We start from the raw sequence: 19,679 nt of genomic DNA, 5'->3' as shown, positions 1-19,679 counted from the left end.
TCATTGGATGTCATTGGCTGGTTTTAATTAAGAACAGACGAGATAGTCTTTCCCTTCCCCCTCCCCCCTTTCTCCCCACCCCCCCCACCCCATTCAGTAACTCTAAACTATTTAGTGTCTGTCCTTGTGGAAGTAAGAGAATGAATATGGAAATAGCTTGACTCAAAGTTCAAAGCATATTATGACATCCCAAGGAGACCACAAGATTGTAATCTTAAAACTGCAACAGCAATAGGTTAGACTTGCACCTTCCTGCTTTCTGCATGGTAAGCCTTGCTTCAAGAGCAGATCTCCATCATGTTACTTCATGTTCTCATTGAAATCACTGTTCTGGAAGCAGATTTCAGGTTGATCACCTGCGCTAAGTGAGTTCCCTTCTGTATGTGCCCTGTGCTAGCACCAGGCTTGGCAGGAGGGAAATCTGTTTGCTGATTTCAGAAATGACACATTAACCAGAACTTAAACTCATCCGGGTGGGCCTGGGCCAAAGGCAATACAAAGGAGCTGAAGAAAGGAGATGTGCTCCACACAATATTTGTATTTATTTATTTATTTAACTTAAGCCTTTAGCCCTTCTAGATTGCCCCAGTTCTTTGTCTTGCTATTGCTACTAGGAAGGATCTCTTCTGACTGAGATTTCAGAGAGTAATACTCACCAGTAAATATACTCTGGCTATGGACACTGGAGAAATGCCTTTAGAGTTGCCCCCCTCCAAGCACTTGAGCAATCCTTTTACATTGCTTTTAGGGCAAGCTATTCACCCAGTTTGCTTTCAGACAATGAGCTGGTTGTATTACCAAAGTAGCAACAGTACAGAGTGTGTGCATACTGCAACCATTTTGAAAGAGGAAGGGTACCCAGGAGAAGAAATTACAGTATCACAGTCCAAAGTGAAGCAGGTTCACGTGCAATAATCAGCAATATGTACTTTGACGCAAGGGTGGAGAAGTGTAGTCTCCACAAGGAAAGAAACCATAAAAGGTGTTCAGGTTTACTTGCTGGCTCACCCTATTTCTCTGTGCTGTGAAGAACAGCAATAATGGCAATAGCAATAATGCTACTGATGATCCATCATGACAGGATTGTAAAGGGAGATGAAAAAAACACTGCATAAATCTCTGCTGCAAAGACAGCAGTGTAGGCATCTTGTAAGAAGGTAGTCCTGCACTTACGAGACAAATAGGTGGTCAGTGGTTCTTAAATCAATCGATATTGCTGACATGGGAAGACCAGTCCTTCTGGTCACCAGTCATCTTTTTTGGTGCTACCATCCAGCAAGGCAGAAAGGGTGCTTTCTCCATGGAGAAGAGTTCATAGCTTCCCACATAAAAGGAATTCTTGGTATATGTCATCCTGTGTGCTAATGACCACAGAAAAGAGTAGACATCATTAGCAAATTCGGTGTTAGTTATTTCCATATTTGCTCATAAGGAAGATGCAGAAGCAATAAGAAAAATTCAGCTAATTTGTGCCCACCAATAGTTCCATAGCAATGCTGATGCACGAAAACTCAGGCTTATTAACCCTGTGTAAGATTGCCAAAACCTCTTTTAAAGAATTTTTTTTCATCTAAAAAATTAAAGAACTATTCTTAGGCCTTAAATCACCTGGGAGACAAAATGTTTCCCACAGGATAATTAATATAATTTTTTTACACTGCTAGATTTTAACTAAAAAAACTGTGACCTAAAGTGTACAGAGTTCTTGATTAGAGCATTGGGGTACAAACTTACCTCATGACAAAAACTAAGGTAACATTTTTCTAGACATTACATAAAGGCCAAGGTACAGAGACTTTCACTACAGCGTATGTGTTACCAAAAAGCTATATACTCTCTGATCTAGGTTCTTAGGTTCTTGAGCAGCCAGGCTAGAGGGCTTTTTTTTTTTTTTTTGTGCTGGCCCCTTACTTAAATACTGTCCATTAATGCAAAATATAATGCACGAATATTTGCACGAGGGCTATACTACTTTCATATTTCATTTTCCTTTTCTGTATGTCTTTCTTTCCAAAAAATGACAGTCAACACAATAGCTGAGAAATGAAAAACCTCAAAAATTTTACTAAGGATATGTGGAAAGAGAGCAAATCAGTCTTGACTCTAGCTCTGCAAACAGCTTAACGTGTACCGATTCTGAGACAAAGAAGAAGAGGGAAGAAAAGCAAATGACCATGGAAACACGAGATGAATTAGAAGACATATGGAGATCTTCATGAAGTACAGCCTCTAAATTTACTGGGAAACATGTTTCCTATTTGCTTCACACGTTCAAATGTCTGTTTTGTGTGCAGCAGAAACAGATTCACTCGGTATTCTGTAGGGAGTTAATGTAACATGTATATTAATTTATGAAATGCAATTCCCCAGTGCACATGTGTATGTATTTTGTACACTAATTATTATTGTTATATATCATCTGTATGTATTATGTTATGTTTATTGCACAATGCTTGTATCAGGTTTGGTAAGCAAGCCAACATTTCTACCAACTTACATAGACAGAGGCCCCCCAGCTGGATCAGAAGGACTATCTGAAAAAGCCATATTATTTTACAAGACTCAGAAGCCCAGTAAAACTTCTCTACATCCTCATGCAGTCTCCAAACAGAAAATAACAATCATTTATTAAATAATGTGGCCCTTTAGGGAGACATATGTGACATCATCTGAGTAAATACATTTGATGAATAAATGCATCATGATGTACTCCTCTGAAAGTATGATTATGGAGCTCAGTGTGTGGGAGGCCTCCACAATGGACAAGTTTTCTACCTTAATTTTTTCTTCAGAGATAAAGAGAATCTCAGCCTTCCTGAGAAAAGGGAAAACATGTTTCCCTCTGAAATCCGTAAGACTTTGATGTGAGAAGGTTGAAATTTAAAAACTTGCAAAGTTATGTTACTTTCAAAGCTCCTTTTAACTTATTTTTTAAGAAATCATTCCATCAAAACCAACTGAGATGAAACAATGCCTGTGTTGGGAGAAAATAAACTAACAGAATGAGTTAGTTTCATGAGTCATCAAATTCCTTAAATTCTTTTTTATCTCTGCTACTTACTCTGTTAAATTAGAATGCAGCTGTTATCATGTTTCATAATTATTATGCCAACTCAGCTATTATGCCAGCTCAATTCAAACACAAAAATACGTCTTTGTATCATTGCACATGAATAAGCAGGGGGCAAAAATCTGTATCCATTCTGCATGTCTCTTCCGAATATATGGGGAACTCTGGAATGATGCTAGCACTGCGAATAAGATATTTGAGAGGTGGATCCAGAAAATATTATTTGATCGATTCTTCTCTACCTGTTGCTGCTAAGTCATCCTTGTGAAAAGAATATGATGACAAGCTGGAAAGAGTAAGACCAGATTTTAACTCAGATTAAAAAAAAAAAAAAGAACTGAAAAACCCTGAAAATCTCTTCCTTTCTGTTTGTCTAAAGAAATGAAAGATCTGGGAAATTCCTAAAGGCAATCAGCATTTCATGTTATGTTTGTATTGGCTCAGCTTCATATTTGAAGCTCTAGATTTAAAAAGCCATCCTGAGAAGGCTAAATAGCAATGGCTAATGGCAACAGAAACAATTTTCCTTTGTGGTGTCTGTGCTGGGGCTACTGCCGCGGTAAGCCCAGAGCTTCGATGCCTGCCTACCGACGTTCAGAAGCGTTGCGTTAATTAGAAGTACAAAATGGAGAACCACTGCCATGTTAATTGAAAGCTCCTCCTGATGCCCGTCTGGGCTTCCCCTCAGCTTTCTCGGGCCCTGCGGCCTGCTTCAGCAGGATGAGTTACAATATTTGAAGCAGCTTTGGTTTTATTTCCATGGGATCGCTGTGTAGAAACAGATGTGAGGAAGAGGATCTTCCTTCAGAGCTGTCCCAAAACTTGTGGTGTGTAGTCCCAGCGCGCTGGGGTTGGTCTTGTGGGCCCCTCACTTGGGCTCTAGCTAGGATCTCTCCCAAGTTTGCTGCTAGCTTGCATCCAGCCTGCGGCTCTGCCAGCGTTGGTGGAGGCTGATGCTCCTGTCCCAAGGCAGCTCTCATGTCCAGGGCTATCACACCCCAGCACGTGCACGGGGTTGAGCATCCCACGCTCCATTTTGCTATGGCTTTGTGTGCTCTTGCAGGCTTCATGCGCTAGCAGATATTCCCTAGCAGTGTGTTAAAGTGAACTCTGCACATCCTCGGGGCCCCTTTAAGAAATTTTTACAAGGTTTTTGGAGTCGCCCTTGCCTGTAGCCCCTCAGCAGAGAACAGCGCAGCCTCTCTCTGAATTACAATGGAAGAACTTTTGTAGCCAATTTACATTAGGCAAGTACTCCAGTTAGCTAAAAATACAAACAATAGGGAAAGATTGAATGGTTCTGGGGTTTAACTATGACAGAGCAAGTTCCTACTTTACACAGTAGTACACTGCTTTAAATCTAACTACGATCAATGGTAATCTATACTTACCAACTGACAGCTTTTTCACAGCTTGTATTAAACGAGTTGTAATCTCTGATCTGATTTTAATAGACAACTATCAGTATCAAAAGGAAACAAAAAGAAAAAAGGCGCCCACTGTTTCTTTGGCAATTTGTCAACAAATAAAATGTGCTGGAAAACTTTGTACTTGAGTTGGGTTTTTTTTAATATCACGTACGCTCTATAAAAATAATTTAGAAAATCGTCTAGATCATCACCTTTACAGAAAATGCTCCATAAACTGATTAAGGACTTCTAGAAATAGAGAGAGTGAGGATAATATATGGGAACTTGTATAGCTGCTCCAGCACCTGCTGTGCCTACTCCAGGTAAGACACACTAGAATATTTTCTGTGGTCTTAGCTTTGGTGACAGGCTTTGTTTTTCAAGGATGGGAAAAACAGATGAAGCTAAAAGAAAAGACACAGATAAAGCTCTACGAGAAAGCTTCACAGTTGTTCTAGCTCATTTGCCCTATGTCCTACTTCTTACTATAGGTGAGACTTTCTTGAGCAGGCTATGTGAACAATGAAATTCCCCCATCATATACCCTGCCCCCTCATCCTCTTTCCATTAACGGTGTAGTCTGGGAGATGCAGTCTGACAAGGGCATCTAGCCTGCGGTGCATTGGAGCTTGAGGTACGTGAACTACAACTCTCTATGAAACATTGTCCTAGTATTTCCAGCCTAAGATACTTTGCTCTTTCACCAAAAAATGTTGATATTTGAATTTCCACTAAAATTTGAGGGTTTTACTCACTCTAGTTCAAAGGATGTGGCTGCAGTGTAAACCTGTTTTTTTTTTTTTGGTGAGACTCAAACGTCCTTATTGCATACAAGATGAAAAATTCACATGCACTGAAAATTAACAAGCCTATTCTAACAGCCATGAGTAAACACCAGTCATTTTCTCTTGTTTTTGAAAACAAGCCATGGTGATATAAGTTTCACCACAGGTAAATTTTGTGTTTGTGTTCCCTAAATAACAGAATAAGCCAATACAAAATACCGAGAATTAGTTACGTTTCTATACTGTTGAGAGCCTGAATTTTTTGGAAAGAATGTGGTTAGAATCTACAGAGTCCTATTCATAAAGAGCTTTGTCCTGTTTCCAATGGAATTTCTGCCCAATTTACTATTTCCATGCAATTCATCAAATATGTTCCCTCCTCTTCTAAGCAGTTATTTTTACTTGATGCATTTTTCCTGTTCTTGGTTTCCATGACTTCAATTACATTTCTAAATACAGTCAACATTGTTGGTCTTATTAATCAGAAGCCAGACAAAATCCATGAAAAACATTGTTTGTGCTTGCAGTAAACAGAATGGCTCGGAGGTGATACCTACTGCAGCACCAGAGAAACCAAGGCAGAGGCACCTGGGATGAGCCTAGCCCTCAGAAACCTCACATTGCTGTTAAGCTCATGACAATATTGACAGCATTTTTTTTTCTAAATGTCTGAAACTCATATTTTTGATGAGGAAGAACAGATTCAGCTAATTTAAAAGAAAAACGGGTAAAAGGTAGCTGTGGATCTTAGGGAATATATGATCAGAATTCATGTTGTTTCTTTGCAGCAGCAATGGAAAGATTTCAAGTGGGAGTTTGAATGTCATGTCAAATGCCTGCTCCACTAAAAAATTAGCCTCTCCTGAAGGCAGTATAGAGCTATAAACACAAATCAGATTGAGGATGTGGGGCTGAATCCAGGGTAAGAACTTGATACTGCAATGGCCTGTCTGACGCATGCAAAGAGCTGTGTCCCTAAGACAGGATCCTTGGAAACCAAATCTGGTGAACATGAGATGGAACATATGCACTAGCCTGCAGGAAATGCTGTGGTACCTCCCAGGGCTACAGCCAGACTTTTTCTGCTTCGGAACCTGAAGTTAGGCTGAAGATGCAGCTGAAAACTGGATCAATCCTTTCTCAGAAAGATAAACAAGGAGAAAATGATGAAGTTGCTCTTCTCCTTACTGTTCACCTGAGATGCATAAATCAGAGGGCTCAATTCCTGCCTCATCTTGACTTGGAGTAGGAACATGTGCCTAATTCTCCTCTCATCTGTGACAGGAGGCGAAGTTTTTTGTTAAATTAAGGAGTGTTTAAGGGTAGGGAGAGTCACTCAGTCACTCCTGTTAGGGCTGTTGAACTTTGCATAAAACACTTCAGTATTTTGACAGTAACCCAGTGAAATGTTCAGGCCTGGGACTCAGGGCTTCGAGGTGAGTACCCAAGCCACAGGCCGTGGAGTCATTGTTGGACTCCCTCTGGCCCAGTGAATAATAGCTTCTCGGAGACTCAGCTCCTTTTAAAACACATATATATTTAACTCTATGTAAATATTAGGCAAGAATGACTTCATCCCCTGCCCTCGCCAAGATGCAATGTTTTCCAATGTGGTGCATCCACTCTAGCCTTAAAATTTAGTTCTTGTATCTTGCTTACTCTAAATGCCCTGAAGTACAAAATGCCATCTCGTGACTGGAAATTGATCCTCTCTAGATTTCAGCCTGCACCATTCAGCTGTCATGTTAACTTTGTTAAATGGTTCTTCTGGTCCACCAGGAAGTATTAGAGTGTTGTAGGTTAATGAGCTTTTACAGTTATTTATCCAGTGTTTAATTAAACAAGCTACTGATGTGTATCACTTAAAAATTTGTTGTCAGAGAAAGTGTTAGCATATGCTTTCACATTGAGGGTACATACAGTGCCATGGGCATGTCATATCTAATGTGGTAATAAATGTACAATAGCATATTGAATTCTCATATTCACAAAGGCGGTTAGATTGAAGGTGTGTAGTCCATTTAATTCTCTTTACCAAGTGCTTCTTAAACAATTAATATTCAATTTGTGGTAACTGCATTTTATATTTAAACTGAATGGTTCTTTGAAACGAATTGGAGTGGCAGTAAAACTCTGGCTTTTGACTGAAGGGGTGCATTAATCAAGGTAAAACTGGGAAAGAAATGGTGGATGAGGAAGGATATGGGACTCACAGAGCTGTTGTGAGATCCTCCTGGCACTCTGGATTGCAGCTCTTCCGATGCTGCCAGTCTGTAGAGCTGCCAATGTGCGACCCACTGTGCTCTCATGGCCCCTGCAGAGAGCCTCATCTGAAATAGCAGAGTTACTATCCAGAGACGATGGGTTCACCTCAACAGCCTTGTTAAAGCCAATGGGCTTTATTTCACTAAACTCACTCATTTCCAGGTGAGTCTGAGCTCTAGGTTCAGCCATAGGAAAAGGTGAGTGAATATAACTTGGGGGTCGTTATTTCTTCTTTTAATTTCCCATCACTACTTTGCTCCTTGACAGCCTAACTGAGTCCCAGGTGAAGTACAGGGGAACCTTCTCACAGGCTTCCACTGCTGTAGGATGAGACCAAACTATCATCTGCCACAAAACGCCTATTTGTACCTCAAACATGTATGCAAATTTCTCTACAAGAAAAAATGATGCTCATTCAAAACATGGAGATTGAAGAGGAACGTGCAGGCCACAGTGCACAGCCTCATGTATGGGATAGTACTTAAACTACTCACACAAGTGTAGAAACGGCTTGAGCCTCTCTGACCATGGCATTTGCTGTTTTGAATTGTTCTGGAGTGAATCCAGTCAGAAAAGAGAAATAATGCCGTATTACTTGTGTAACTAGCTAACCAGTGCACAGTTGCAAATATCAGTTTTGCAGTTGAACGCATTAGCTGAAATTTCAAATGTTAAAAAAGGAAAGAGAAAAAAAGCTAGAAGCTCATTCAAACTGAAATTAGCTGTTAAATTTAGAAGAAAGTGTGATTTTTTTTCAGTTATTCATTCATCGTGAATCACAAGTTTTGTCATAGCTTCAGTGATAAGCGTAGCACAGTAACTATGATATTTAGACTAGTTGCAAGACACAGATGACTCAATTGAGAGGTTCAAAGAGCCTTTCATTTCTATCAGACGATGGCCAAATAAATTCACACAGTTTTGCTCATGTGAGAAATGTTAAGGTGCACTAAATTGAGTCATTGTGGGCAATTCTTTGAACGTCAACTCAGTGCTCAGCAGCAGTCAAAAGGCAAATACTATTGTTAGGAAAGTAACGGGGAATAAAACAGGAAACTGTATTAGGCCATATTTTATAACTGAAACACTCTTCTTGGCCCTATCTCAAGGGTATGTAGAAGTACGAGTGCAAAAAGGAAGGCACATGGAGTCCACTCTGGAAGAGCACCCATGCAAGAAGAGACCAAATAAAATATAATTAGGAGGCTTGGAATGATATAACTAAAATGCAGTTACAGTTACAACAAGGAGACTGGAGGGGGAACTTATCATCATAAAGGACTGGGGGCAGTCACCAGTTCAGTCAGGCAACAGGTATGAAGTACATCCGAAGAAGGACTTTTTCCACACAGCTGTTTCCACACATCTTTTCTAGGCTGTGAAAGTTTCCAGCAGAGGATGTTGTAGAGGCCAAAGTATAAATGCAAGAAAGGGCCATCAATGACTATGCACCACAAGGGACCAGTTACAATCTCCTGCTCAGGATGTCCCTAAAGCACTGGCGGCCAGAGCTGCAGGGGAGTGAGATGGGATATAGGGAGATGTATCCTTGCATGCCCGCTGTTTCTCTTATGTTTTCCCTAAGCATCCACCACTTGATAAAGGCAGGATACTGAGCTAAAAGGAATTCTGCTCTCGCTCACCACAACTGTCCTTCACTTCTTGTGCAAGGCTTAAAGAGAAAAAGGTTTCCCTTGGTGAAGTCCTGCTACACCTCAGGGTACAGAGCAGCTTATTGCTGGGCCCTGATCATCCAAACACTTGCACGTAAGTGACTTCACACATACAAGAAGTCCCATTAAATTCCCTGGGACTACTTAAGTGCGTAAAAGTAGACATGTGTAAAAGTGCTTCCAGGTGCAGGGACTTAAAATGCACTTACTGTGGCCCCAGCTCAGCAAAGCACTTAAGCATGTGCTTAAGCCCCTACAGAAAAACTTTGGTGTATTTGGCTGAGCAGGCATGGACTTGTGGCAGCACTAAACTGATGATTTACAAACATGGAGAGTGCATGCAATAAAATCACAGGATATTTGTTTAAACTCTGATTAAATAAATCAATGACGGAGAGTAAACGTACGCTGCACAGCTATACATTACAGATGCTAGATTATGAACTCCACTGACACTGTAAGAGAAGAATCAAAATTCTTCTAATACAGACACATTTATTTCTGACCTTTTCTTTCAGTGGACTCACTGATTGGAAAGAAATTGCCTTATTGGTGAGCATCAATTTATTGTAGTCATGCTTGTATGCAGCTATGGTCTTACTTCTTAAAATCTCTTCCAGATCAATAGGATTAGGGGAGCCTGTCATTTGAGTATTCTGATAAATAACGAGAAAAACTTTAAAAACTCACTGACTGTGGAACGGAGACACTTAAAACAGAATGGAGTGTTTAGCCCCAGGCCTTGGCAACAATTGAAACAAAATGTTTTGAAACAAAGCAAATTGGCATTTTGCTGACTTTTAATGTACTGTCTTTCCAAGCAAGACACCTGGTTCAACTACACAAAACATCTATTCAGAATTATAGTCTGAGCTTTTGTTATGCAAAAGGTAAATGAGGGCAACATGAACTCTGTGAGAGAGTCAGGTTTGCTTTTTTTTTTCTTTTTCCCCAGGGTGATCTGTCAAGAAGATACTGGTTACTGACAGGAAACCAGGAGTCTTTTGAGGATGTGTTGGTTTCTTTTTAGGGTGGGGGGTGGAGGGAGAAAAGAGAGTCCAGTGAAAAAAGACACCAAATGCTGTAAAATACACTAGCTGCATTAACCAAAGGAAATGTTCCCACATTTGAATATCAAGTTTTATAACACTGGTGCATGTGTGTGTGCACGCATGCACGGATGCAGGGGCACACCGGTGTACAACAAGGGACATTCAGGTTAAGAGGCTAGAAAGGCAGGTGCCACAACATTGTTCATGTTTTACCTTACCTCTGAGGCTCTCGAAGGCATTTTATGAGATCCCTCCTTGTTGGTGAGTGGGTTCTTTGTATGTTTCCTTGCATGTCTGCTGGCCTGGGATGCTTGTGAGTTCAAACCACTCAAATCTGATGGATGATCAAATTCACTAACCCTAAAGATGGACCTAACTCCAGAGTAACTGAGAGTCCAAACTCGTCCTGGGTATTTACAGTCATGGGAGGGCATGGAGTTAACATATCCTAGTCTGCTTGTTCAGGGCACCTCTTGTCACCTTGAATTTCATTTTTAAGGGCAAAAAAGGTTATATTTCACCATTAAATCTCAATTATGCTCATCAGAAACCCAAAGAACTTCACTAATTTGGCCAGGATTACTCACTTCCCAAGCTCCTCAAGATTTCAGGCAATAACAAACAATCTTGAAGCCCTCGGTCAGATAAAGCGGTTGATCTGTCAAACAAAGTAGTAACATTACAACAAAAAGCTCCTGTCTTTGGCTATCACACTTCTAAACAAATTGCACAAAAGGGCCTCCTCAGCTGGTACAGCTCTTATTTCAGGTCTTTTGGAGATATCAGGAGGGGCAACAGTTGAATGCATGCACACTGCATTTTACTGCAATCGGCTGACCACCGCTGGTTTAATTAGAGTTTCCTTTGCTGCTCCAGAGCCTCTCATTGACCAAAAGCTAGAAGAGATTTACGTGGGAATGTTTTAACAGAAGGTATGTTTGTCCTAACTACTGAATCAAAACTTCTCAAGAAAGACTTGGCTTTGACAAATTTCCCTCCTAAAAACTGTTGAAAAAATTAAGAGTCATCTAAACGTCTCCCTTTGTACTTTCAAAGGAAAACTTTGGGTGGGGGAAGGAGGATCTCTTTAAAAGCACTTTTCATTTTGTAATATAAATAAAGTAGTGTTTTAAAAAGCTAAAATCAAAATGAAAAATGTTTGAAAGTCATTATATGAAGCCTGTTTTTTTTTTTAATTCGAAAAGATACTTGATATTTTAACTGATATTTGTCCTAACTTCAATGGATTTTTTTTTCCGTGATTCAAGATAGTAATATTCAAAATCCTGACAAATTCCCATGGGATAGGAAAAAGACACCCTACTCCACTCTACTAGAAATAGCAATCAAAAAAGACAATCCCGACTTTATGTCTGAACATGGTATTTAGGTATGGTGAGCATGAAGACTGGTGGTGAATGCTTCAGGAAAATCAAATCTGCTGTGGAGCATATGGGTGACAGATTCATCGTGTTGTGGGATGACAGGTCACATGATTGGTGCCATCTGAGTCCCTGTAATAAAAAGGTCTTACCACAGTAGTGTGCAGAGGATGACTCACTACACCCTTCAAATGGTTATTTATTGAGGGAGAAAGAACAATCCCCTTTGCCAGTGGCTGCCTTTAACATTATTACTTAATTACAATCATGACGATATGGCAAACTGCTTTCATACCCAGGCAGGCCTGCCAAATTTTAGACAACGTTGGAGCGGGGATTGTGAGGGCACAGCGGAGAACTCATAACCCTGGTGCCAAGCCAAGGACCTCCAGCCCAGCCCTGCTCTCCCAAAGACCCCAGCTTCTGCCTGCTCAGAGGGTTTACCCCCCCCCCCCCCCCGCCGGCTCTCTCTTCCCACTGCTCCTTAGATCCCTTGCCTGCCTCAGAAGTCCTGGGGCTTCCCAAGCCATCTTTCCCCTTCCTATTTTACCCCAAATCTCACACATGGGAGCCCCCCTCTCCATCACACCAGAGCATCCAGCCCCATATGATTTCCCTGACCCTCCCAAACTCCCCTTCCTGGCTGGTGCTTCCATCTGACCCCATATTCCCACCCCCACAGCCCCAGCACCGTTCCCCGCCCCCTCTCTGCCCCAGCTCCCCAGACCCACTTTTCATACGTGACCCCACCTCTCCCACTCCAAGCTCTCTCCACTCCTGAAATCTCTCCCATCTCACATCTGGGCTCAGACAAAGCAGATGATTAAAATTAACATAATTAATCCCATTCTCTTTGCTGTAATGGAGACAAGTGCAGGCACTAATTCATGCTTCTGCCCCTTGATGTAATGTTCACTCTTGGCCCCCAGCCCAGATCCTCTGCCATTGGAGCGCTTTTCTCCTTTCGGTCCCTTTCCCTGTGGTGGGGTGCGGAGTCCCGACGGAGTGCGGAGACCCTCGGCACTGGGTGCCGTGGCAGGACTTGGCCCCGTTGCGCTGCCCTGGGAATGCTATCCCTGGTAGCCCCAGGTTCCCAGCTGCACTGTTGACCACCTCAGCTGACCAAACTTGTCTCCTTGCTTCCCTGCTGAGCCAATGCAGCCGCCTGGGCTCCTGGCAGCAGTTTCCAAAATCCAGATGGGAGCTGCAAAAAACCCTCCACCTGGGTTGAGCCTGGAGGGAGGAAAAAGCGGACATGTCTGGGAGAAAGAAGCTTTATGGTAATTCTGCAGCAGGCAACCAGACTTTTAGGACTGGAGCCGATTTTCTAGAGGCTTGAAAGGGGACGAGGAGCCCAACATCCATAGGCAACAGCAAGTGCAAACACGGTGAGTGGAGAGTTAGACTAGTTTTATTCTGCCTGATCAGATGCAGATCTCCCACCAAATGGAGGCTGTCCAAGGCAACAGATTACAACATATTTTTCATTCTGACTCAACCTCGGGCTGACAGTGACCACAACTGCAGGGGCGACAGGCTCTTCACGGCGTGCATGGAAACACTATGTTTTCCCAGAGCACCCTCCAGCACAGAGGTGAGGCAGTGTGAGGGACTGTGTGCTGCATCTGCAGCCCTCCCTTCGAAGCTCTTGCCTCTCACTTCTGGTAATGTACCAGCTCCCACATTATACAGGCATCAGATCCACAAGCTCCAACTTGGACACCTCAGAGACCTGCCAAGAACACCACTGAGGGCAAGTATGTGAAAGAAGAGAAAAAATTAAGCAGACTACAGACCAACAGACACTCGAATACTCCAAACACTAGCAAATACAAATGAGAAGTGTTGCCTGCTCTCAAAGCAGAGCAAACAAATGCAGAGCAGCAAAACTGGTCTGTAGCTGACCAGAAAAGGCTGGAGCCTGAGCAAATGAGCGAGGAGACGGAGCTGCCGGGCAAGCAGGTCTGCTGGTTGGCATGCTTTTCACTAGTTACTTCCAGAAGGACGGTGGAAAATACTTTGCAAAATAGCAGTTGGCCTGGAGAGAAAGCCTCTATCTGTGCTGTCTTGAGCAATGGAGATGCCGTGTGCAGGCTGGGGGGGCAGCAAATGGCTTTTTTACAAATTTCTCTCTGCTGCCCGGCTGGGAGATGCACACGTGCTCCCAAGGCCTCCCAGGGCAGGCCAAAAACACAGAGTGCCAAGGCCCACCATGGTATGCCCTGTGCGGGGTCTCGCGGTTGCCTTGCCAGTGGGGGTTCCCAGGAAAGCCCAGGAGGTTCAGCAGGGGGGGACATGGGAAAGCCAGGACCAGCCCCTGCAGCCAGGCCATCGAGGCTGCACACCACCGCTGAGCCGCGCGCACGGTCCCCGGGCAAACTGCCTCAGACCTTGGGGCAGAGCTTATTGTTTGGTAAAACAAAGACGATAATATCTGCCTCGCAGGGGAGTTGCGAGGCTTATTAACGTTTTGTCTAGTGCTTTGAGATCCACTGAGTGAAAGCCCTTTATGACTATTTTATTGTTATTGTACGGAGATCAAAGTAACAGCTCTAATCTAATGCCATCCCTTTAATGTTTATACCACCCACTTGTATTCAGAAGTCGGTCTGACTGCAGAGTGTCTTTTTAGGCTGTTGGTCTTTTAAGGCTGTTTGTGTTTGTTTGCTGGCGAGGTTTTCCAGGGTAACTGGCCGCTAGTAAGTCATAGCTTGAACCTTGTAAAAGAGTGAGGGCAGACACAAAATTGCATCATTATTTAGCAGGGCTGGAAGTAAACTGTTTAGCTCAATATTTTTTATAGTTATTTGCTATGTTAAAAAAATAGGTGTGGCAGGCCAAAATGTATCAAGGTAGTGCCCTACTTGCAATAATTTTTAAATTGCTGATGTTCGCTCTTCAGCCCTCTTATTGTGCATGGGGGGGGGGGGGGTTGCTTGTAATTGTGTATTATATACATGCACGCACACACATACATACATACGTTTTTATATATGCATATATATAAAGTCACAGAAGTCTGTAAATACAGGACAGGAGACAGTAACTGGGTAACTCATGGCTTTTCTTGCCTGGTTTAAAGGAGTTAGTGTTGGAGTTGGATCTAATCCTAACCCTTTTTTTTTTTCCTGTATGGGAAGCTACTGCTGGGAACCTCTATTTATTAAGTGTATGTAATTATTTCTTCTTGGACATCAATTTTACAAAGTGCCTTAATGTGTGAACTGCATACAAAGGATCCAAGATGTCGAAGGGTGACAGCAAGTGTTGGGCTGACAGGAGACTGTGTGGTCCAATAATTACTTTCAAAAAAAAAGTACGCATTTTCATGTCCAAACCTGAAAGAAAAGGAGGAAAAAAAGGGCTCTATAGAACAAGTCATACTCTTATCTTGGAAAAAGACCAAACCCCATGACAGGTATGTTTATTTTAATACTTTTATTGTATTATGTATTACTCTAAAATCTGTTCATGTGAAGTTCAGCACCAGAGGGTACAGCTCCTGCAAGCAATCTAATTCTCCACTTGTGCAGCTATTCACACCTGCCTGGATATGAAATGTAGTGCTATCTGAGTAATGGAGTTTTCTGCTTACTGACTGAAATGAAAAATAATAATAAGATTTTTTTAAAAATAAATTATCCCAAAATGGAAATGTCTTGATTCTTGGCAAATCAAAAGCAACATGTTTTATTTTGGATCACTCTCAAAAGATTCTCTTGGGTCAAAACTAAACGTTTGGTGGCAGAGAGGATGTTTTTTTTCAGGTTACTTACCACTTACTTTATAGTAACAAACAAAGGAAAATCAAACCATTAAGACAACAACAACAAAAAATTTTTAATTGAAATTTAATTGAGACAAAAACTTAGGAGTTTCACTTCAGAAGTGTTGAAACAATGCATTTTGACTCTCTGGAAATGTCTTTCTTGCTATTTTTTACTTCACCTAAAACTTATTGCTGAATTCACCTTGAATTTGTGAACAATTTCAGATCACCCAGGACAGTGATTTTGACTCATTTTTTGTTTGGCAGAGCAAATCAGAGCACATGTTTAAAAGCATTTTGTAAATAAGAACTCAAAAATTCACACCTGTGGGATACAACCTTGTGGCCTCATCTATCAGCATATCAGGGCCCTGCTTCATGAACAAGTGAAGATGTTCATGTTTCCTAATGGAAAAATGAGTCTGATGAAAGCAGGTACTTCTTGGGAAAATAAGCAGGTAATCAAATATCTACATTTTCCAATAGAAAAGTAATGGGTAGCCTCTTTTTAGCTAGTCTGAAAGTTCAAAAAAGTATATAGTAGTTGAACTGTGACCAAAGGGGCACTTTGAAGGGGTATAATAGCATGAGACAGCTGTGAAATAAGACATAATTGTAGTAAGAGTTTTTTACATACACATTATTTCCATATGATCATATATGTATTTTCAGTACCCCTGTCAGCTACTATGTGTGTGTCTGTTTATCTATTCATACGTCTATGCATATTTACACATATAATTTTTTCAGTGGTGCCAATACTGGTTTTTAACCATGCAAAATGTCCCTCCATTGCAAAAATATAACTACATAACTGTAAGCTCTAAGCCCTTAACGTTAAAGGGAATCCCATGAGTACATTTTTGCTCTAGAATTTGCATTAATAAACCTGGTACTAAAACCCTTAGCTGCTCATATCCTCTGTCTGTGGCTGTTTTTTTTTTTTAAGATTAGATTTTCTAAAATCCTCAGTGTCTGCTTGCCTCTTGTCTCCCAACAAGCCCTTCCGCTGACCTCAAAGACATGCGAGTCAGGCCAACACAAACTGCTCTTGCAACTCCTACCCTCATCTATTTGGCTTCTCTTCCCACTCCATCTGAGCATCTCCTGTTATCCTGGGCAGCAGCACGGGCCAGCTGTAGGCAGCACAGTCCTGCCTTGTATGTACACCAAATGTTCTGGGGGAAAATACACGCTGCTGCATTCAGGTGTGTACAGCATTTCAGCAGGCCGTTGGTTAGAATAACATCAATATTTTAAAGATGACTGTGAGATTACGTAACAGGAATAATTTCTTTTTGGGGGTATGGGTGGCACTGCTACATTACAGGTAAGAGAGAATCTTTGTTTAGTTCTTTCTGCAGTAAAGAGTTAGATGGAAGGATGTGTTAGCAAGCAGTGCCCTGGAACGGCCTTATCTATAAAAGGAACAAGCCTGTTTGTACTGTGGTTCAGGAATGGAGGTTGATTTTTTTTTCCCCAGAGTGGCCTTTTATAGGCTAAAAATGCCTCATCATGTTAAAATACAAAACAAGACCTTCCTTAAAATCCCACCCCCTCTCCTGGGGTGTTTGCCTCATCCATCTCGTTGGAGATCAGTGTGTGTGACTCATGTAGACTATATCAACACACTTCATCTTTTTTTTTTTTTCATTTTCAGTGCTTGAAGAGAGAAAATACGTTTGTGAAATAGTGCAAGCTGACAGCAAGAGGAGAGGGGAGTTTGTGAAAAGCCGAGAGTGCCCCACTGTTTCCTATGACAGAGGCAGGGAAACAAGCCCATCCTTTCACTGCACCCTACAAGCCCAGCACAGAAGCATTGACCCAGTCTGTAGCCAGTGTCCATTGAAAATTTTCTAGTCCATGGCTGCATAATGTATGCATAACGTATGGCTGCCTGGGAATACATTTTGCCTAAGCTTTGCCAATGGGCCTGTGCGGCAAAGCTTCCTGCTCTCTCAGGTCGCTGCCATGGCGCACTCTTGCAGATCATGTGGGCAGGACATGGCAGCTGGCGGTGGTGACACCCTGCCTGTTCCTGCACTGGCAGCCTGCCCTGGCAGAGAGGACGGGAGAAGCCAACAGCATCTTTCTCACTAAGATGTTTCGGCCTGTGCCTGCTTACTGCTAAAGGCACTGGGCAGCTTTTGTGAGAACAATATTAGCAATGAGGAGATCTAGACCTGGCCCCTTTGGCAAGCAGGACACTTGCACCATGTGTGGTGCCTTAGCAACGCACAAAGAGCTTCATGTTTGTCCTCTTGACTGCTAGTGGTCTGCTTGCTGCAGTACAGGTGTTAGCCAAATCATAGCTCCTGGCTGGATGCATGCCCTCGACCCGCTCCAAAACCAAAATAATCCACCAGGCAGGATTTGTAGGTCTGTTATTTCCAAGAGAATGCCCTAGCCATGGGGAGATAGTGCTATGAGGACACTTTCTGCCTCACCCTCCTTGCAAATTCTCCAATTTTGATGAGAAAAATCTATCCCTAATGCGAGAAGCATCTAGTGAATCAGCACTTCTCCCCAAACAAATCTCAGCAGGTTTCCCATGCAGCAGCAATCCATCCCTGGCCGTGCAGAGTCCTGCAAGCACGAGGCAGTAGCTATGAGCTGCAGCGCTCTGTGCATCGTTCCTAACAGCTTTCTGTGTATGTGAGCAGGATCTCAAAAGGCTTTAACCCGCAATTAAGATTTACTGGAATTTTTGCAGCTCTTGAGTGTAATTTTACAACTTTAGTTTCCCAGAAAATAATCTCTTGATAGTATTAGTTTTCTACACCCAATGACCTTCAGAAAAGCTTGCCTTCATGTTTGATAGCAACCTGCCATGTTAGTGACTATATTGCAGCATGGGTCCTTTCATTCACTGATAAAAGTCCCCTATGTATCTCATGTTGTTGTTTGTGTGTTTTGGGGTTTTTTTCCCCCTCAAGGGATAAATTCTAGCTTCAAAATCGCTCACTTGGAGTTTAAGCTGTCCAAGGGAAACCCTGTGTGTTTGTCCATGTTTGTGTGTTTCTGTGTAAATGCATCAGGGCTGAACTTTCCATGTTTTGCTTCCCTTGGTGGGGTTCAGATATCCAGCATACCAGTGGCCCTGGCTCTCCAGATTACACCCTGACCCATAGATATGGCTCAGTGATATCGGTGAAGTTGTGCTGTGCCTGAATTGTCCCAGTGTGCTGATTTGCAAGTACGCATGAATTAAATCAGAAAGGTCAGGTCCTCAGCAGAGGAAAATCAAAGTAAATCCACAGGAGATATCCAAGGAGCCCTTTCATCTGCATTTCTTGATTTCTTGGGATGAGTTGACAGAAAACTGCATTTCAGCCCCAGAGCATCTGTTCAGGGATAAGGGAAGCAGTACAGAGAAAGGGGAGCACATGATTGGAGAGGAGGAGGAAGGGGAATGGCTCAAATACCTGTGAAACACCAAAATGTACCCTTGGGAATGTTCACAGAAATGATATTCCTTAATACCTTTGAAATATATTCCTTAATATCTTTGAAAGGTCCTGGAGATCAGGAGAGGTGCCTGAGGACCGGAAGAAAGCCAGTGTCACTCCAGTCTTCAAAAAGGGCAAGAAGGAGGAGCCAGGAAACTGCAGGCCTGTCAGCCTCCCCTCCATCCTGGGAAAGGTGATGGAACAGCTCCTCCTGAAGGTCCTCACTAAGCATCTGGAGGACAAGCAGGTGATCAGGAGTAGTCAGCATGGATTCACCAAAGGGAAATCATGCTTGACCAATCCGATAGCCTTCTCTGACGGAATGACTGGCTGGGTAGAGGAGGGCAGAGCAGTGCATGTTGTCTCCCTGGACTTCAGCAAGGCTTTGGACACTGTTTCCCATCACTTCCTCATAGGTAAACTCAGGGAGTGTGGATTAGATGAGTGGACGGTGAGGTGGATTGAGAACTGGCTGGATGGCAGAGCTCCGAGGGTTGTGGTCAGTGGTGCGGAGTCTAGTTGGAGGCCTGTAGCTAGCGGTGTCCCCCAGGGGTCAGTCCTGGGTCCAGTCTTGTTCAGCGTATTCATGCGTGACCTGGAGGAAGGCACAGAGGGCACCCTCCGCAAGTTTGCTGATGATATGAAACTGGGAGGAGAGGCTGACACACCAGAAGGCTGTGCTGCCATTGAGAGGGACCTGGACAGGCTGGAGAGTTGGGCAGAGAGGAACTTCATGAAGTTCAACAAAGGCAAGTGCAGGGTCCTGCCCCTGGGGAGGAATAACCTGATGCAGCAGGACAGGCTGGGGGTTGACCTGCTGGGAAA

This window comes from Struthio camelus, chromosome 1, assembly GCF_040807025.1.
Source record: "Struthio camelus isolate bStrCam1 chromosome 1, bStrCam1.hap1, whole genome shotgun sequence".
NCBI classification, from domain to species: Eukaryota; Metazoa; Chordata; class Aves; order Struthioniformes; family Struthionidae; genus Struthio; species Struthio camelus.
The sequence above is the reverse complement of the archived record's forward strand: the minus strand, read 5'-3'. Positions refer to the sequence as shown.